The 22123-nt window shown below is 30.7% G+C and overlaps 1 long non-coding RNA gene and 1 pseudogene across 2 annotated transcripts; one reads left to right on the forward strand and one right to left on the reverse strand.

The window, feature by feature from the left end:
• Positions 1-5916: 5916 nt before the first annotated feature.
• On the forward strand, positions 5917-9224 carry LOC149512668 (uncharacterized). Its single transcript, XR_016332001.1, has 2 exons — positions 5917-8664; positions 8820-9224. It is a non-coding gene; the product is annotated as an uncharacterized LOC149512668 (long non-coding RNA).
• A 175-nt stretch (positions 9225-9399) lies between these two features.
• Positions 9400-12034, reverse strand: LOC111307427 (L-type lectin-domain containing receptor kinase V.9 pseudogene; annotated as a pseudogene). Its single transcript, XR_016331981.1, has one exon. The product of XR_016331981.1 is annotated as an L-type lectin-domain containing receptor kinase V.9 pseudogene (transcript).
• Positions 12035-22123: the final 10089 nt, after the last annotated feature.

The following is a 22123-nucleotide window of genomic DNA, read 5'->3' on the forward strand; positions in this document are numbered from 1 at the left end:
TTAGTGAAAAAAACTGTTCACCTTATTCAACATTCTTTACTGAAAAAGATTACTCTTTTTGCTTAAAACTGGTTTTATTTAGCTCACTACTAACTGTAATTGGCTTATCCATATTCTCAAGTTCTATATCTTGCTCATTTTCACCATTTATGACTCTTTCAGGTAAAATCTTGTTGGTGTTGAAATATCACACTCAACAGTAACTTGTGTAATCTTTTTCATTTTTTTTCAAAATTTGTTATGATTTTTTTCATGAAAGATCATATCTCTACTTCTTACCATATTTTTTTTCATTGGATCCTATATCTTGTAACCAAATTTCTCATTACCATATCTTATAAACACATATTATTTGACTTTACTGTCAAATTTTGACCTTTGTTATTTTAATATATATATGAGTACTTTACACATGAAAACTTTTAAGTGAGAGTATAAAGCTTTTCTTTGTCCATACTCTTTCTGAAATGTTAAAGCTCAAAAGAACTAATGGTGATCTATTAAACAAATAGCCAGTTATATTGATTATTTCACTCCAGAATGGCTTTAGTAATTTTACTATTCTTAGCATACATCTAACTTTTTTCATAATAATGCAATTCATCCTTTTAGCTACACCATTATACTGTGATGTTTCAGGTTCTGTTATCTCATACCTTATCCTATACTTTGAATAATATTCTTCAAAGTCTTTAGATGTGTATTTTCCACTATTATCAATTTGAATACACTTCAAAGATAACTTTGTCATCTTTTCTACCATAGCATGAAATTTATAAAAATATTACAATACCTAACTTTTATTTTTCAACATATAAACCCAAGTTTTATATGAAGCATCATTAGTAAAAGTAATAAAATACCTATTATCACACAATAACTCAGCTTCAATTAGACCACATACATCAGAATGAATCAATTCAAATATGTTTTTTTTCTTCTTTGAATATTTACAAAAAGAAACTCTATGACGCTTACCATGTAAATAATAATTATACGAATTGAAAAACATACATTTGGTCAAAAAATGAAAGACTATCTTGCCAAAACCTGTAACCTATTTTTGCTCATGTGTGCTAGCTTTTTATGTCATAAATTTAGTAAAACATCATCTTCAACAGCATTTATCAAGTTGTCATTTAATTGCTTCCATGTTTTGTACATTTGCAGCATAATTTTCTTTTTGTAACTATCAAAGATCTTTTAAAAAGCTTCCATTACCCATTCTTTTGTTAACTTTGATACATTTCCTTATTAAGGACATTAATCATAAATAAATTCATTCTCATATCCAAAATATGTTTGATATCTCTCAAAATCAGTAAGCAACTATACTAGTTTATATAACAATATTATCGATCTCAATAATCTACAACACATTTTTTTTCTTATCTTGGTGCAAATAAAGTCTCTTCTTTATAAGTTGTAAACAACTCCCTCTTAAGAACACAATTATATATCACTCCTATATCAACTATCTACTCAATGTTGGGATCACTAATATAATTAAAATCATCATATGTACAAATCAAAATAACTAAATCATTATATAAATTCACTATTACAATACCACCATTATCTGAACTTTTACCTTTCTTATCTTTTTGCTCTTGCTTCAAGATTTTATAGTTTCGTTTTGTGTAACTTTGGTTTACCATAATGGTAACATTTTATTTTATCTCTAGATTTAGATTTATGTTTAGACTTACTGTAGCCTTTTAAATTTTGATTTTTGTTGATGTTTCTATCCCTATACTCTGTGACAAGAGCTTCATTCCGAAAGTCTGAATCTTTTCACCTTACTTCTATATTAAACATATTATTTTTTATCATCTCTAATTTCACGTTGTAGTCAATAGCTAAATTAAGAACAACCATAACTAGAATATTCTAGCTGGTTTGTAATGAACCTAAAAGAAATAACGCCTTCATTTCATCATCTATTTTAAGCTTCATGATAGTTTTTCTATTGAATATAACTTGAAAATCACTTAAGTGTTCTATAATCGATCGTCTATCCTTGTATTATAAAGTTGCAAGCTTTTTAACAACCATAACTTTATTCATACTTGTCTTTCTCTCATACAATACTACTAATTTTTTTCAAAAAGTATAGACATCTATCTTCTGTTCTATATGATGGAACACGTTAATATCAATCAATTTTCTAATTGTGGCCAGCCTCTTTCTACCGAGCTTCATCCAACTTTCATTTTTCATATCTGTTACTTTAGTTGAATCACCTAATACAGCTCATACAAATCTTTGTAATATAAATGATCTTCCATTATTGACTTCTAAATTTAATAATTTGATACTGTCAATTTTATTATAAAATCTGTGTCACCTTACACGATCTCAAATAAAATTTACTACTATTCTAGATTGGTGTTGTATAGATGTCTAAAAAATAACTAGTGCTCTGATACTATTTGTTAAGTCTAAAGCAATAAACATAATAACGGACAAATAATGTATCGAATAACTCACAGTAAATAGACAATAATCAATAATCAATAATATACAAAAAATAAAATATATTAAGATTTACATGAAAAACTCTCTAATGTAAATAAAAAAATTACGGACCACTTGAAAAATCTCTACTAACAAATAATAAATATACAAAAAAATTTTCTCATTAAAACTAGAGCTAGATAATAATTAAAGTTATAATTAAAAAAATTTTATCAAATAAATAATTCAATAAATATAATTTAAATTTTTTTCTAAAAACCTTTAAACCTAATTTTTAGATTCAAAATATAAAATACTAATTTATACATATATTAATAAAATTTTAACTCAATCAAAATATAAATCAATCTTTGTTCAATCTCTTAATCTAACCGACAACTCCCTTTTCTTTTTTTCCTTTTTTTCATTTTTTTCTTTTTGGATTCTCTTTTTATCTTGGTTTTTGAGCCTCACTCCTTTCTAATTTTTTTTTCACGCTTAAAAATCCGTTCTTCTTGTTTGAAAGTTAGGCGTGATTAAGGACAAAAATGCCCATGACCTTTAATTTGCAAAAAGCAAATTAGGCTTGAACCCACACATAACACCTTCTACTCCTACTCCCACTGCTACTCCTCTGAGTTTTAGGTAATGAAGCAGTACGGTGTCCAGAAATCTGGGACTAAATTATCCACTTTGCGATACAATTTTAATTCTCATTATTTGCCATTATGCATTTCAAAAGGCAATGAAGTTTTTTTAATCAATGACAAAAGATCGATTCAAAAGGTATAATTTTGAACAAACAAAATTAATTGAGCAATTTAGAGTTTGCAAGAACTGTGATCCCATAAAGTTTCAATGAGAAGATGAGATTGTTTATGCAGAGAGTCTACTTTCACATAATTGTTGGGAATATTGACTCAAATCTCATAAGAAATTTGTTTGAGATTTGTTAGAGATTTGTTTGGGATTTGTCAGATATTGCTTGATGGACAAGAAGACTTGCAAAAGAAGAATTTCAAGAGAAAGAAGATTCTTAATAGGTAAGTTTGACTTGCAAGCGAAGAATTCTAAAAGGAAATGGATTCTTAATAGGTAAGTTTGACTTACAAGAGAAGAATTCTAAGATGAGAGGGATTCTTAATGGGCAAGTTTGTATGGTTATAAATAGGTGAAGTCTTTACAGGGTTTGATATGAGAAAAAGATGTAAGAGAGTTGTAGGGTTTTGTGGGATAAACACCCAATAAGAGTATTGGGGCTCTACGTCTTATGGGTGTGTATGTTTGTTTGTGAGTGGACTAGAAGAGATTGAGAGGGTCCACATAGGTATGATGTATGGAAACATATGGGTATGTGTTTGGTTGTGTTGAAAGGGTGCACAAGAGTTTGGATTTGTGTTTGTTTGGATTGAGAATACTTCATAGGACTAGAGGAGATTGAGAGTGTCTTATGAGTATTGATTGTTGAGTGAGGTTGATGATATGATGTATGTTTGTAATTCTCTACAACTAGTGGATCTTGTTTCTCATCCATGGATGTAGGTCAGTTAGATCGAACCACGTTAAATTGTTGTCTCTTGTGTGTTTGATTTATTATTTGATTTCGCTTCCGCTTGTGTGATTGGATTAGAGGCTTTTAGCCCAACAAATGGTATCAGAGCTGCGATGATCCTCAACAAATAGTATCAGAGCTGTGGTGATCCCCAACAAATGGTATCAGAGCTGAAGGTTCAAAACGTGAGAAGAGTTGAAGATTCAAGATGTGGAAAGAGTCGAAGGTTCGAGACGTGAAAGAGCTGAAAGTTTAAGGTTTGGGAAGTGCATGGTTTGAGTCATGGGAAGAAGCAAGTTCAAAAGAGCTCGATTCAAGAGAAGAGTTCGAGTTTAAGATTGATGATTAGTTTTTATGAAACGTTAAGACACAAGAGAAGATGATTGTGAGACTTTCATTACAGGTGGAGCCAAGCATGTCTAGCATGAAGACAGATGATTAATGAAATTTGAGTCAAGGTGGAGATTATTGGGAATATTGACTCAAATCTCATAAGATTTGTTTGGGATTTGTTTGAGATTTGTTTGAGATTTGTCAGATATTGCTTGATGGACAAGAAGACTTGTAAAAGAAGAATTTCAAAGAGAAAGATAATTCTTAATAGGTAAGTTTAACTTGCAAGAAAAGAATTCTAAAAGAAAAGGGATTCTTAATAGGCAAGTTTGACTTACAAGAGAAGAATTCTAAGAGGAGAGGATTCTTAATGGGCAAGTTTGTATGGTTATAAATAGATGAAATCTCTATAGGGTTAGGTATGAGAAAAAGATGTAAGAGAGTTTTAGGGTTTTATGGGATAGAACCGCATAGGAGTATTGAGACTCTATGTCTTATGGGTGTGTATGTTTGTTTGTTTGTGAGTGGACTAGAGGAGACTGAGAGAGTCCACATAGGTATGATGTATGGGAGCATATGGGTATGTATTTGGTTATATTGAAAGAGTGCACAAGGGTTTGGGTTTGTGTTTGTTCGGATTGAGAATACTCTATAAGACTAGAGAAGATTGAGAGTGTCTTATGAGTATTGATTGTTGAATGAGGTTAATGATTTGATGTATGTTTGTAATTCTCTACAACTAGTGGATCTTATTTCTCATTCGTGGATGTAGGTCAGTTAGACCGAACCACGTTAAATTATTGTCTCTTGTTTGTTTGATTTATTGTTTGATTTCGTTTCCGCTGGTGTGATTGAATTGGAGGCTTTTAGCCCAACAAATGGTATCAGAGCTGTGGTGATCCTCAACAAATAGTATCAGAGCTGTGGTGTTCCCCAACAAGTGGTATCAAAGCTGAAGGTTCGAAACGTGAGAAGAGTTGAAGATTCAAGATGTGGGAAGAGCCGATGGTTCGAGACATGGGAATAGTTGATAGTTTGAGATATGGGAAAAGCTTGGTTTAAGACATGGGAAGAAATAAACTTAGAGGAGCTCAATTCAAGAGAAGAGTTCGAGTTCGAGTTTTGAAGATTGAAGATTATTTGTATGAAGCGTGAAGACACAAAAGAAGAAAAGATGATTATAAGACTTTCATTGCAGGTGGAGCCAAGCATGTCTAGCATGAAGACAGATGATTGATGAAATTTGAGTCAAGGTGGAGATTGTTGGGAATATTGACTCAAATCTTATAAGAAATTTGTTTGAGATTTGTTAGAGATTTATTTGGGATTTGTCAGATATTGCTTGATGGACAAGAAGACTTGCAAAAGAAGAATTTCAAGAGAAAGAGGATTCTTAATAGGTAAGTTTGACTTGCAAGAGAAGAATTCTAAAAGAAAATGGATTCTTAATAGGTAAGTTTGACTTACAAGAGAAGAATTCTAAGAGGAGAGGGATTCTTAATGGGCAAGTTTGTATGGTTATAAATATGTGAAGTCTCTACAGGGTTTGATATGAGAAAAAGATGTAAGAGAGTTGTAGGATTTTGTGGGATAAACACCCCATAGGAGTATTGGGGCTCTACGTCTTATGAGTGTGTATGTTTGTTTGTGAGTGGACTAGAAGAGATTGAGAGGGTCCACATAGGTATGATGTATGGAAACATATGGGTATGTGTTTGGTTGTGTTGAAAGGGTGCACAAGAGTTTTGATTTGTGTTTGTTTGGGTTGAGAATACTTCATAGGACTAGAGGAGATTGAGAGTGTCTTATGAGTATTGATTGTTGAGTGAGGTTGATGATATGATGTATGTTTGTAATTCTCTACAACTAGTGGATCTTGTTTCTCATCCGTGGATGTAGGTCAGTTAGATCGAACCACGTTAAATTGTTGTCTCTTGTGTGTTTGATTTATTATTTGATTTCGCTTCCGCTTGTGTGATTGGATTAGAGGCTTTTAGCCCAACAAATGGTATCAGAGCTGTGGTGATCCTCAACAAATAGTATCAGAGCTATGGTGATCCCCAACAAACGGTATCAGAGCTGAAGGTTCAAAACGTGAGAAGAGTTGAAGATTCAAGATGTGGAAAGAGCCGAAGGTTCGAGACGTGAAAGAGCTGAAAGTTCGAGGTTTGGGAAGTGCATGGTTTGAGTCATGGGAAGAAGCAAGTTCAAAAGAGCTCGATTCAAGAGAAGAGTTCGAGTTTAAGATTGATGATTAGTTTGTATGAAGCGTTAAGACACAAGAGAAGATGATTGTGAGACTTTCATTGCAGGTGGAGCCAAGCATGTCTAGCATGAAGACAGATGATTAATGGAATTTGAGTCAAGGTGGAGAATGTTGGGAATATTGACTCAAATCCCATAAGATTTGTTTGGGATTTGTTTGAGATTTGTTTGAGATTTGTCAGATATTACTTGATGGACAAGAAGACTTGCAAAAGAAGAATTCCAAGAGAAAGATGATTCTTAATAGGTAAGTTTAACTTGCAAGAAAAGAATTCTAAAAGAAAAGGGATTCTTAATAGGCAAGTTTGACTTACAAGAGAAGAATTCTAAGAGGAGAGGATTCTTAATGGGCAAGTTTGTATGGTTATAAATAGGTGAAATCTCTACAAGGTTAGGTATGAGAAAAAGATGTAAGAGAGTTGTAGGGTTTTATGAGATAGACACCCCATAGGAGTATTGAGACTCTATGTCTTATGGGTGTGTATGTTTGTTTGTGAGTGGACTAGAGGAGACTGAGAGAGTCCACATAGGTATGATGTATGGGAGCATATGGGTATGCATTTGGTTATGTTGAAAGAGTGCACAAGGGTTTGGGTTTGTGTTTGTTCGGGTTGAGAATACTCTATAGGACTAGAGAAGATTGAGAGTGTCTTATGAGTATTGATTGTTGAATGAGGTTAATGATTTGATGTATGTTTGTAATTCTCTACAACTAGTGGATCTTATTTCTCATTCGTGGATGTAGGTCAGTTAGACCGAACCACGTTAAATTATTGTCTCTTGTTTGTTTGATTTATTGTTTGATTTCGTTTCCGCTGGTGTGATTGAATTGGAGGCTTTTAGCCCAACAAATGGTATCAGAGCTGTGGTGATCCTCAACAAATAGTATCAGAGCTGTGGTGTTCCCCAACAAGTGGTATCAAAGCTGAAGGTTCGAAACGTGAGAAGAGTTGAAGATTCAAGATGTGGGAAGAGCCGATGGTTCGAGATATGGGAATAGTTGATAGTTTGAGATATGGGAAAAGCTTGGTTTAAGACATGGGAAGAAATAAACTTAGAGGAGCTCAATTCAAGAGAAGAGTTCGAGTTCGAGTTTTGAAGATTGAGGATTGTTTGTATGAAGCGTGAAGACACAAGAGAAGAAAAGATGATTGTAAGACTTCCATTGCAGGTGGAGCCAAGCATGTCTAGCATGAAGACAGATGATTGATGAAATTTGAGTCAAGGTGGAGATTGTTGGGAATATTGACTCAAATCTCATAAGAAATTTGTTTGAGATTTGTTAGAGATTTGTTTGGGATTTGTCAGATATTGCTTGATGGACAAGAAGACTTGCAAAAGAAGAATTTTAAGAGAAAGAGGATTCTTAATAGGTAAGTTTGACTTGCAAGAGAAGAATTCTAAAAGGAAATGGATTCTTAATAGGTAAGTTTGACTTACAAGCGAAGAATTCTAAGAGGAGAGGGATTCTTAATGGGCAAGTTTGTATGGTTATAAATAGGTGAAGTCTCTACAGGGTTTGATATGAGAAAAAGATGTAAGAGAGTTGTAGGGTTTTGTGGGATAAACACCCCATAGGAGTATTGGGGCTCTACGTCTTATGGGTGTGTATGTTTGTTTGTGAGTGGACTAGAGGAGATTGAGAGGGTCCACATAGGTATGATGTATGAAAACATATGGGTATGTGTTTGGTTGTGTTGAAAGGGTGCACAAGAGTTTTGATTTGTGTTTGTTTGGGTTGAGAATACTTCATAGGACTAGAGGAGATTGAGAGTGTCTTATGAGTATTGATTGTTGAGTGAGGTTGATGATATGATGTATGTTTGTAATTCTCTACAACTAGTGGATCTTGTTTCTCATCCGTGGATGTAGGTCAGTTAGATCGAACCACGTTAAATTGTTGTCTCTTGTGTGTTTGATTTATTATTTAATTTCGCTTCCGCTTGTGTGATTGGATTAGAAGCTTTTAGCCCAACAATAATATCACTAGCTTTGATCTAAGTGAACAGCATATGCAATGCTCGGAATAAGAAAAAGGATGAAGGTGTAATGAGCTGGTAGGTATCCTTAAATCCTTTTTTTTTTTTTTTACCATTGTTCGATTTATAGTTCGACTCTTTGCTGTAGCTGCATTCCCATATTAGTTTTATATGCAGAGATCTTATTAATAATTTTTGTAATAAATAGTTGATTGCCAGCAATTGTCTTTCAGGTGTTTAAGGTTTGAGAGTTTCCATCATTTTTGGGCTTTGAGCTACTGCTCAGACTTGCAGGGGACACATCAGACACTTGGATTTAAGTACTGGCTTTGCATTTACAGGCCAATTTTGCTTCATCATGTTTTGTGACTTCTGTATTGCTTTTATGGTTTGAAAGAGTTAGCATACAAATAGCATTTAAGTGTTTTTGTTGGTGGAAGGAACCACAGTAGATACATTGGATTCTTTGCTAGCTGGAACTAGGAGAAGAGACCCTTTATTTTTCATAAACTCTTGGGAGATTTTCCATACCTGGGCATGTCCTTGAGTTTGAATAAACAATAATTCATAGTTTTATTACTTTTACAATGTCTCAATGCAATTAGTATAAAATAAATAAAATAATATTACTTTTACAATATCTCTCTCTATTTTCTATTCTCTATTCTCTCTTCTCTGCGTGGTTTATTCTTCTTCTTCCTTCTTTTTTTATGTTTTTTGTTGTTTGATGTTTGTGTCTTGTTCATTTTCGTATTTTGCTTTCTTTTTCGTTTTTAATCTTTGGAGTTGTACTGGTTTTCTTGCTTTGTGGTATTTAAAAGAAAAGTTTATAAAATATTTGAAAACATGATAACCATCTAATAGCTCAAAGTACAACTTCCATTTACCCAAGGCCACAGTCTTAACGGCCATGAGAGGCAAATGATTCTGTAAATGTCAATGAAGGGTTGGAGTATCTTTCAGTTGACACATCAGGCGCTACACTTGGCTGATTAGAATTTTCCATCGAAGTATGAGCTTGAATAATTGAAGCACGAATGGTATCTGGCAACTGAGCTATGCCATCCAGATATTGCACCACGCTGGACATGCTAGGCCTAGCCGCGGCACATGGATGCGAGCAAAGCAAGCCAAGTTTCAACACCAACTCAACTTCTTGGGCTACGTATCTATTTTCTAATTTGCTATCAACAGTATCTAAGATTGTTCCTCTATCCCAACACTCTAGAATCCAATCGACAAGAAATTGTTGATCTTGGAGTTGACTTCGTGGCTCAATTAGCCGTCTACCACAAACAACTTCAAGCATAAATATCCCAAACGCGTACAGATCAGTGCTTGTATTTGCTCTTCCTGTTCGTGCAAGTTCAGGTGCTATGTACCCAAGGGTACCTGCTATATTTGATGTTTGAGGGTCATTTCCATGATCACAAAATCTGGCAAGCCCAAAATCTCCCAATTTACCATTCATATCGTTATCTAATAGCACATTAGCCGGCTTGATATCCCTGTGAATAACTACTTGCACCCACTGCTGGTGCAAGTAGAAAAGTCCAGATGCTACATCCTTGATGATTTTAAATCTTTGTGACCAATCTAGTGTGCAATTGGATTTGTTAGATAGGCACTTTTCTAGACTTCCATTTGGCATGTAGTCATAAACCAAAAACAATTCATGATGGCGCCTGCAATAGCCAAGGAGTCGAACCAAGTTTGGGTGCCTAAGGCGCCCAATAGTTGAGATTTCAGCTAGAAATTCCCTCATTCCTTGCCTCGAATCATGAGAAATTCTTTTCACAGCAATTTTTGTGTTTGATGACGGCAATGTGCCCCGGTATACTCGCCCAAATCCTCCGCTCCCGAGCAACTCGTTTTCCTTGAAGCCCTTTGTTGCAACGAATAGATCCTTGTAGGTGAACCTGTGTGGGCCGTACTGGACCTCCCAATCCTCAAGTATTTCCATGAATTTCTTCTTACGTGAAACGAACAGAGCACCCAAAACAACAAGCGAGATCAGAGTGAGTCCTGCTACAGACAATGTAACTCCCAAAATTATTTGCAATAATTTTTTGGACCCCTTTTTTTCTCCCAAGGATTGAGGGATCTTTGGAAGCTTGGATATTTCAAGGTCTTGCGCTTGACCATCCATTTTGAAATTCCACCCCAATATGTATTGAGATGATGCAAGTAAACCTGTAGCGGACGAGAAGCCAACATACATGAAGTCGAGGATATATGGAGAAAGATCGAATGTCATAGATAAGAGGGGACGAATGGGTCTAGTCTCCCCAACTGGATGAATTGTGACATTAAGTTGTTCCTTCGTTCCATTATATTCTATCCATATCTGCATTGGATCTCCACTTTTAAGATAGAGTTCATGAAAAGTGCCGGTTTGATCGTCAAAATAACCAGCAGTCTTTGATATGTTTGATATCAAGGTATTAATATCGATGCCAACATGGTTATCGTCCCTGTCATCGAACTCGAAGTCCTGAACCGTGTCAAGCTCAACCGCTATGATATGATTCGAACTGTTGCCGATATTAGTATCATTAAAGAGACCAAGATATTGACAGGGTAAAGCTCCAGGAATATCTTTAGATGGGGAGATTACAAAGGCAAGTCCATGGCCACCGAGTTTTGGGTACTCAGGGACCATTGCAAAAACAAAGGTGGTGGAGAAGGAGGAAATGCTACCGGCAGTGGAGTTCTTGAATTGGAGAGGAAGGTTGAAGAAGACATGGGCAACTCCACGTCCTAAGCCTGTGGTCAATGTCAATAGCCCATTTGGATCAGCCTCTGCTAAACCATCTAGCTTTAAGCAGCCATTGAAACTGAATTCATCTGGAACAGTGTTTGAAGATGCTAGTTTCAAAAGGACAAACAATATAACAATAATCGAGTTACACATTCTTAAATCTTAACCTAGCTACTTTCATGAATCAGGAATTGAGTGTGCCTTTTAATGGCCAAGGTCCAAGTATTTAAACTGAAATTCCATTTTTTTAATATATAAAAAAAAAAAAAGAAAGAACGAAGAAAATCACATGGAACGACGTGTACAATAATCACCTACTATAATTTTTTGTTCATATTTGATATGATTAGTATTTGAATTTGAAATTAAAAATTCAAAGCTTAAAAACAAAAATTCGCATGACTGATAGGCCACCAAACGTAATTTCGTTTCGACTCTGCGAATGACATCCCACCGTAAGAATCCAGAACTTTCCTGATTGAACTTGTCTTGTGGTCGGTCTCCTCATTATAAAATACTTGGATTCGAATTTCTCCGGTCATATTTCATTGACCCTTATCTTTAACTCGGTCCGAAGAATTGGAATAACTTACCTGCTCTCATATTTTATTTACCAAAAAAAAAAAATCTTTGAATGGGTCGTCTGAGTGTTCACACTCAAAAGGACAAAATTAAGACAATGGCACAGTTATGTTCTCACACATTGATACACTAATGGACTGTCGAGTCAGTATTCACCTGAGAAACCAGCTTTTGTATTTATGCTTATGTACAATGAAAACACTACCGACAATTGGAAAAGTAAATGCGATTGCGTTTACTTTTTTTTTTTATAAAATTTAATAGTCAAATAAATTATTTTGTTTTTAAAATTAAAATAAATCATCAACTCATAAAAAAATATAATTATTTTATTAATGATAGTCCTTAATCCATCAAATGTCATTCTCTATCTTTTCTACTTTTTAAAAAAATATTTAATAAATATTTTAAAAAATTATAAAGATATATATATTTTTAAAGTTTTATTTTTTTTACGTGTGATATTTGCTTACACTAAATTTTTTTTTTGCTTTTTTTTTTTTTACCATTTCTATTGTTTTTCTTTTTCAAAAAACATTTAGTTAATATTTTTAAAAGTTATAAATAATATAAAAAATTTTATAAATTTTTTTTTATGTGTGAAACTCACTTATATCAAATTTTCTTTTTTTTTTTACTTTTCTTTTTTTATCCTTTATGACTCTTTTTTTTTGTAAAAAAAAATATTTAATAATATTTTATAAATATAATTTATATATTTTTAAACATTTTATTTTTTTGTATGTGGGACTTCACTTATATCAATTTTTTATTTTTTACCCTTTTTAACATTTTTTGAAAATATTTAATAAAGAGTTTCTTTAGATATTTTAAACTTATAAAAATATATTTTTTAAAAAGATTTTTTTATGTGCCACACTCACTTATAACAAACTTTCTTTTTTTTTTTCTTTTTTACATTTCTTTTTTTAAAAAAATATTTAATAAATATTTTCTAAAATTTTAAAAAATATTTTAAAATATTTTATTTTTTATATGTGGGACTCATTTAAACTAAACTTTCTTTTTTGCTTTTTTACCCTTTTTTTAGATTTTGTTTTTCATGCATGAGATCCACTTATATCAAATTGTTTTTACTTTTTTGTTTACCTTTTTTAATTTTTTCCTTTTAAAAAAAATTTAATAAAGATTTTCTTTATTTTTTTTTTACACTCACTTGATACCAATGCCATGTCATTTGTTTGTTTTTCTAAAATTTTTTTATATTTAATAAATACTTTTTTTTAATTTTGATTTTTTAGTGCCATGTGTTAAGTCATTATAACTTTTTTTTGCTTTTGCTTTTTTTTTTTTTGCTATTTACTATTCCTTTTTTCTTTTTTAAAAATGTTAATTATTTTTTAAAAAATAATGTTAAAATTTCTTATATATGGGCCTATCTATTATATAATTTTGATTTATTTTATTTTTTACTCTCATTCGAAGTCTCAACATGCCATCTCTTTTTTTTTTCTTCTTTTTTCTTCCTTCAAATTTTTATAGATTTTTATTCTTTTTGTTTAGGTAAATTTTGTGAAAAAATAATATAAATGCCCAAGTGACACCCTAATATATATTTTTTTTTAATTTTTTATCAGTTAAATTTTGTAACAAAAAAGTTAATTCATAGCAATGACAAAATAATGTATTCGATAAATCCTCACTCAATTGTCATATCCATGTAATATCTCAACTAGCATTCTTTTCTTTTTTTTTTATTTTATTTATTTTCACTTTTTTCTTGATTGTTCCTTTTCTATTTTGTCTTTTTAATAAAAGTAATTTTGCAAAAAAAAAAGATGTGTCTACATGGCATCCAATTTAAGCTTTTTTACCTTGCATTTTTTTTTGTATTTTTTAATAAGACAAATTTTGTAATGCAAGGTACCAACTGATAAAGATGTTAAAATAATTACTTAAAAAAAAAGGAAATATTCAACTATTTTCATATATCTTGTAATGAAATGTACAATAAATTTATAAAGATGAATTTCCCAAATTCAAGTCATACTAATAATCGATTGACATATCTATAGCTTAGCAAATAATCTATAATAATAAAGAGATAGAAAGGGAAATTACCTAATTATCTAAAAATACATAATTATCAATCAATCAAGGAAATCTCAGCACTTCCCCTCAAGTTGGTGCATAAAAGTCGCACTTGCCCAAGCTGTCTAAATATCTAGAGAACACCCAATTTGAGACTGTTTTGGTAAGAATGTCAGCTAAATGATCCTCTTACCAAATCTTAGGCAACTCAAAAATTTTCCCATCTAAGTTCTTTTTAATAAAGAATCTATCCACCTTGACATGCTTTGTACGATCATGTTGAATCAAATTATGGGCAATGTCACATGCGGTTTTATTGTCATAATATAGCTGAATTGTTTGCCTAGATTGATGACCTAAATCTTTCATGAGATGCTTTAGCCATAATGCTTCACAAAGGTCAAGTGCCATACCTCTAAATTTAGCTTCTGTGCATGAGGGTGCAACAACATTTTGTTTCTTGCTTTTCCATGTAACAAGATTGCCACCTATAAAGGTAAATTAACCTAAAGTAGATCGCTTGTCATCTATTACTCTAGCCTAGTCAGCATTAGTATATACATCTATGCTTTGATAATCTATGTTTTTTGTGAACAAGATTCCTTCTCAAAGAGTAGACTTTAGATACCTAAAAATGCATATAACTGCATTCATATGTTATTCTCCAGGATAATGCATGTATTGACTAACAACACCTAATACATAAGCAAGATTTGGCCTTGAGTGAGTTAAGTACATCAATCTCCCTACAAGTCTTTAGTATCTCCTTTTATCAGTAGGTACTTTATTAGTCTCAGCACACAATTTCAAACCTTCTTCTATTAGTGCATAGATGGCATCCTGCCATTCAAGCCTTTATAAAAGATCTAAGGCATTTTTTTTTAGATAAAAAGATTTCAGCATCTGATTGAGAAACTTCAATCCCAAGAAAATATTTTAGAGTACCTAGATCTTTCATTTCAAATTCTCTAGTAAGTAATTCTGTAAAGTTTTTCTTTCTTCAAGACCATTTCTTATGATTATCATCTACATATACAATGAGTGTAGTAATCTTACATTATTGTTTTTTTAGGAACAAAATGTGATCTGAGTTGCTTTGATGGTAGGAAAAAGCTATCATTAACTTTGCGAATCTTTAAAACCATGCTTTTAAAGATTGATTCAACCCATACAATGACTTTTTCAATTTACACACTTTCTGACTAAACCTTCCTATGGCTATACATCCTGATGGGAGATTCATATAGAGTTTTTTAGATAATCACTATGTAGAAAGGCATTTTTCATGTTGAATTGTTGTAACAGCCAATCCAAGTTGAATTGTTGTAACAGCCAATCCAAGTTTGCAGCTACAAAAAACAATACCTGAAATGTTTTTGTGTAGTAAAGCCTATAAGTTTAAGTGTACTATTTTGCTACTAGTCTTGTTTTAAAACGTTCAATCATACCATCTGCTTTGTACTTCACAATATAAATCCATTGACTCTTACATTTCATTTTTTTTTTTTGGTAAAGATTTCATCTCCACGTTCATAGCAACTAAGGCATCATGCACACTATTAGGAATAGCAATTGTAGATAATTTATTTACAAATGACTGATTTGATTCTAATAAATGATGGTTAGACACATAATTACTCATGGAATATTTAACTTTACTAAAAAGTTCAAGTTCATATGTAGGATTAGGAATACCTTTAGTGTGGCGATGTGGTAACTATTTTTTGGATACCTCAAACACTAAATTAGGAACATCCTTAACAGTCGATTGTGTAGGCACCAATTTTATTCTTTATTATTATTATTATTATTATTATTATTATTATTATTATTATTATTATTAATCTTTTAAAAAAAGTCAAAAAAATCTTTGATTTCAACTCTAACAGTTGAAATCAAGTTGCCAAAAGGTTCATTTTTCTTCCTGACACTACCTAACATGGTAGCATAAAATCTAGTGACCAAAAGTCACTGAATAGACACCTAAAATTTTCACAAAAAAATCTTAAAAGATCTGGGATCTTAAATTTTAGAAGCTCTATAAATAGAGCTAATCTCTGTAAGGAACGAGGACATAAAGAAAAAAAAATGGGGGGGGAACACATAATAAAAAAAACCAATAGTAAACACTCTAAATTTTTTTTTTATTTTTAGAATGAAATTCTCGATCTAGAAAGTTGTAGACTTTTTTTTGAAAAATATGGGCTTGAAAAGGTGTTTAGAAAGTGAAAGGATCACTAGGGAATTTTTAAAAAAATTTTTGGATTTTTTTTGGGTAACTGGAATCTGAAAAATTTTGATTTTTTTTGCTATCGTTTGAATTTTTTGGTGATTGAAATCTGAGTTCATCGTCAGAATCTTGAAATTTTTGAATTTTTCGATGTCGGTTAAAGTTTTTGACCACTAGTGCACGACGGCACTAGCCGAAAATTGGGTTTTACGATGGTCAGCTAGGGGTGCTCAAATTTTAGAGAGAGAGGTTCTGGGATAGAGAAAGAGAAGAAAGAAAAAAATAAAGAAAAAAGCTGAAATAAGCCTTTTATAAGCACCCTAAAACGATGTCATTTTGGGTGTCTGAACCAAACCCAACCCGCACATGATCTACTCACCAACCCGACCCGTTTTGCAGGTTTTTCCTTTTTTTTTTCTTTTTCTTTTTATTTTTCGTTTTGATTTTGATTTTGATTTTTTATGTTGATTTTTATGTTATTATTATTATTATTATTATTATTATTATTATTATTGTTGTTGTTGTTGTTGTTGTTGTTGTTATTTTATATTATTACTGGTAATAATTTTTTTAAAAATAAATAAATAAATAGAATAAAAAATGAAACTGAAAAAAAATAAAGACCTATAAAAATATAAATAAAAAAATTTAATAATAATAACTACTTAAAGGAAATAAATTTTATTTATACGCAAAAATATTATTTAAATTTCACCAAAGTGTTGGGATAATTTAAAAAAATAATTTTTACTAAAAAGTAAATAAAAATTTATAAATAAAAGAATAAATTGTTTAAATGAATCTTTTAAATGTAATTGTTAGAGAAAACTAAAATAGTTTAGTTCTCTTTAATTATTGCAAGTAAAAATAATTTTTCAGATTTCACCATAGAGTTGGGATAATTTACAATTATTTTTACTAAAACAAAGATTGATTTAAACAATTTAAAATAATAATAATAAATAATAAAGAATGAAATTAATAATAATCGATATCTTAAATTTTTTAAATATATATATATAGAAAATCAAAAGAGTTTGATTTTTTTTAAACAAAAGATTAATACTTAGATTTAACCGTTAAGTCGAGATAATCTAAATTTTTTTAAAATATATATATATAATTAAAGAATAAATAATAAAATTTTTAAAAATAACCATAATAAAGATTAATTAATTAATTCCTTTAATTATAAAAAAAATGATTTTATTTGGGATCTTGCCAAAATTGAGATAATCTTAAAACTTATTCAAATTTTTTTAGAATTTCACCGAAGTGTCGGGATAATATTAAAATTTATTTAATAAATTTTGAGAACTCACCAAAAAGTCGGGATATTCCTAAAATCTTTTTTTAAAACAAATAATTAAAATCTTATGACGAAGTTTAGAGAATTTTGTAAATGGTCAATTTTCTTGAAATGTTTTCTAAATAATGATTTTTTATAAATTTCACTAAAGCGTTGGAGAATTTATAGAATACGAAATAATAATAATAATAATAATAATAATAATAATAATAATAATAATAATGTTAATTTTGTAACAGAGAAAAATATTTTAAAATAAATTTTAGGAAATTAAACTTAAATAAAAACAGACCACGTTATTAAAATTATAAGATTATGCATGTTTAAATGATATTGTTCTTCGAACGGGCAACGTGAAGGTGCTAATACATTCCTCACTTGTAACTGTACTCATGAATATTGCCTTAATTTCATAGACCTAAACTTCTTTTAGTAAGTTTTAATTAATTTTAAGATTTTTACTAAAAAATGATATTTTGGGTGATCAATCACACCTTATAAAAAGATTGATGACGACTCTAAAAATTTTCACCACGTCTAGCGATTGAGTTCTCCCAAACATAAAATCGTTATGACAGATTGGTTTGGTATACTGAAAAAAGAATCAAACTCAAATGCCATCACACCTTCAATTTCTAGGTGTTAATCACCACTTCAATCCAAAGTTATACCACTCAAATCCAAGTCACCCATATTTTAATTACTAGTATCCAAGTTAGCCATTTCTTGGTAACTAGTTTCTAGAGATTTATCCACTTAAAAAATGTGGTGATGATCTAAACAATCATAATTTAAAGTCTGAAGTTCCTAAAGATATTCGTCTTAAAGTTTTGTAACGGATATAGAGCAGAGGAAGAAAAAAGAAAAATGAAAAAACTAATCTAGTATTACAATAAATTGTCTCACTCTGATCATGAGATTCATTTTATTAATTTATAAGCTTCAAAATACAAATGTTTGTTTAACTAATACAAAAGTTATTTGCCTAATAGTATGGATCACTATACATAGATTCATCATGCTACCTAAATTGATAAAATAGTTATAAATATGGTAGAACAAGTTGCATGAGTTACAGTAGAAATACCATACGTAGTTGCTTTAACCACTAACACTCCTCATTGGCATTTTTATTGGAAACACCAAGACTTTTCCTTAATGTTTCAAACCTTGCCTTTGGTAAAACCTTGGTCAAAATATTTATAATTTGATCTTCTGACTTACAATACACCATCTTCACTTCATTCTCAGCTTCAACTTCTATAATAAAGTGATATTTAATCTTAATGTGCTTAATTCTTCCATGAAACACAGAGTTCTTGACTATTGCAATTACAAACTAATTATCACAAAAAAATTTTATTGGATCATCTTACCTTTGACTTAAATCCATCAAATATTTCTTAGTCGAATTACTTGATTAACAATAGCTACAGTAGCTATATACTTTGCTTTTGCTATTAATTAAGCCACAATTCATTATTTCTTTGAGTTCCAATTGAACATATTTAATCCAATGAAAAACACATAACTTAAAGTACTTTTCATGTCTTTATAAGAGCCAGACCAATCATTGTCTATGAATCCAACCAGTCTTAAACTTCATTCTTCTTAAACCAAATTTCAAGTTCATTGGTTCCTTTGATATATCTCAACACTCTTTTAACAATCTTAAAATGCAACTTACTAGGACTTTGCATAAACCTAGAGAGTAAATTTGCAACACATATGATGTCTAGCCTTGTTGTTATCAAATACAATAAACAACCAACCAAGCTTCTATAAATAAAACCATTAATTGTGTCAACTTCATTTTCCTTAATGAGTTTTTCATTTTGAGTGAAAAGGGTGTGTTGACTGATTTACAATTTTTCATCTTAAACTTATTCAGGATTTCATTTGCATATTTTTTTTGACAAATGAAAATTCTTTGCTGGCCTTGATAAATCATCATTCCAAGAAAATAAGACATTTTTCTTATATCTGTCATATCAAAAACTTCTTACATTTGGTGTTTAAAATCTTTTACAATAGTTGATTTGCTACTTATCACCAAAAAATTATCAACATACAAAAAAACAATCAATAAATCATTACTGTTAGAAACCTTAATTTACAATGTTGCTTCACTAAAGCTTTTCTTAAATCCTAACTTCAGTAAATGATCATCAATTTTGGAATTCCAAGCTCTTGGAGCTTATTCTAATCCAAACAAAACCTTCTTGAGTAGATAAACTTTGCCCTTATCTCTTTTGGTAACAAAATCGTTAAATCATTCAATGTAAATCTCTTCCTCAAGATAACCATTTAAGAAGGTAAATTTGACATCAAATTGGTATATTTTTTTAACTTTTCTTAATTACTAAGGATAATAGCCTTATGGTTCCAACCTTGTAATTGAAGCAAACGTTTTTTAAAAATTAACACCACGTTATTGGGAATAGCCTTTAGCTATCAAACTAGCTTTAAGTTTATTGATGGAACCATCTACATTCAATTTCATTTTGAAAATCCATTTAACACCAATGATGTTTTTATTGCTTAGTCTATCAACCAACATCCAAGTTTGATTCTTCTCAATCATATGAGTATTTTCTTTTATGCCATTCTTTCACTCTAAAAATTTGATAGCTTTTTTAAAGTTTACAGGTTCAATAATGATAGCATTTGATCTTTGATAAATATCTATAAGTGGTCAGATTTCTCTCACTGGTTCATGATCAATGGTTTCATTTTCAAACATATAATCTTCTTAATCTTGAAAACTTTTTAATCAGTAACTGGTTTAATTCCTCTCATGGTTTCATTATCATGTCTGAAATAGTTTGCTTGATTGATTTTTCCTTTGACTTTTATTAATTCTAAGCAAGTTGCTCATTAAATCTCACATTCCTACCTACAATCACCTTACCTGTAAATGGATTGTAAATATTACAGCCTTTAATGATGTTGTTATAGCCCAAAAAAATACAAATTTGTATTTTTTTATCAAGTTTGTCCCTTTTGATTTCAAGAACAAACATATAATAAATGCTGCCAAAAACTTTAAGATGTTGCACTGATGGTTTACTTTTATACCAGGCCTCAAATGGTGTTTTTCCCTTCAAAGCTTTTGTAGGCAACCTGTTGAGCAAGTAGACAGAAGTATTGACTACCTTTGCCTAAAACTTCTTTGAAATATTTTTCTTAAATAGCATGTACACCAGCAAGTACCTACATTATATGTTAGGTCTATACCAGTAATATTTCTTTAAGTGAGTGATCTTTTTGTAATGAAAGCAAGGTAAAAAATTTTCTTTCTTTTCATTATTTTCAGAACTGTTGTTTCTTTGATCTTCTTTTTTTTTCTTTTGCTTTTTGTTTGTATCTTACTTTTCTCTTTGGCTACAAAAGCACCATCTATTAAATATTCTTGTTTGATAGCCATTATTTGCTCTTGAGCTTGCAAAGCATTAAACAACTCTGTTGAAGTTATCTTAGTTAGGTTCTTGAAGTTTTCAAGGAAAAAAATTTTTAACTCAATCCTCTCTAGTAAGCTGATAAGAACCTTCTCCACAATTCTTTTATTCGATAACTTCTCACCAAGTAATCTAATCTTATTTACTATCTTCATGATAGTGTCATTATACTTTTTAAAATTTTTAAACTCTTTCATCTCTAAGACTTCAAACTCTTTTCTAAGTTCAACACTACTATTTGTCTTATCTTGTCACTACCTTGGAATTTCTAATTGAGCATATCCCAAGCTTGTTTTACAATATCACAAGTCATGATTTTAATGAATATGTCATCAGAAATAAATGACTCAATACAGCTTTCAGCCTTATACCTTTTTATTTTTTCTTCACTATAATTTTTTATTTAAGTTACTGTTGGATTTGTAAGAATTTATGGTGGTTCTTTCTTTTTTTTCACTATTTTTCTCAAATCAAAAGTACTCAAATAAGACATTATTTGACAACCCATATCTAATAGTTCTCACTAGAAAATATAAAATGTGGAGGTAAGAAATAATTATTTAAGGCCAATTAAGGTTGATAAAAGCTAGCTGATAAGTGTTTGATGGCTTTTCATTTAATTTCAGTAGCTGACAGGCCCTCTAAGACTTTATAGAATGCTTTGATACCAATTAAAGGATATAAAAAAAAGGAAAAACAAAGGAACAATGAAGAAACTAATCTAGTATTGCAATAAATTGCCTCACTCTGATCATGAGTTTGATTTCATTAATTTATAAGCTTCAAAATATAAAAGTTCGTTTAACTACTACAAAAGTTATTTGCCTAACAGTATGAATCACCATACATAGATTCATCATGCTACCTAAACTGATAAAGTAGTTATAAAAATAGTAAAACAAGTTGCACAAGTTGCAATAAAAATGCCATATCTAGTTACTTCAACCACTAACATTGTAGCCCAAAAGAAAAATACGTTAAATTTTTATGAAAAACCACATCCAGTATGATAAACATTCATCGAGTTAGAGGATGATAACATCAGTATCCTTTTTTACCTATAACATATCCTTAAAATACATACTATGCTTGAAGAGTGAACTTGCTTCATTGATGCTTATAAAAGTGTACAAATGCTACATAAC

The sequence above is a fragment of the Durio zibethinus genome, chromosome 22 (assembly GCF_047325235.1).
Source record: "Durio zibethinus cultivar Kanyao isolate XHJ-2024 chromosome 22, ASM4732523v1, whole genome shotgun sequence".
NCBI lineage: Eukaryota > Viridiplantae > Streptophyta > Magnoliopsida > Malvales > Malvaceae > Durio > Durio zibethinus.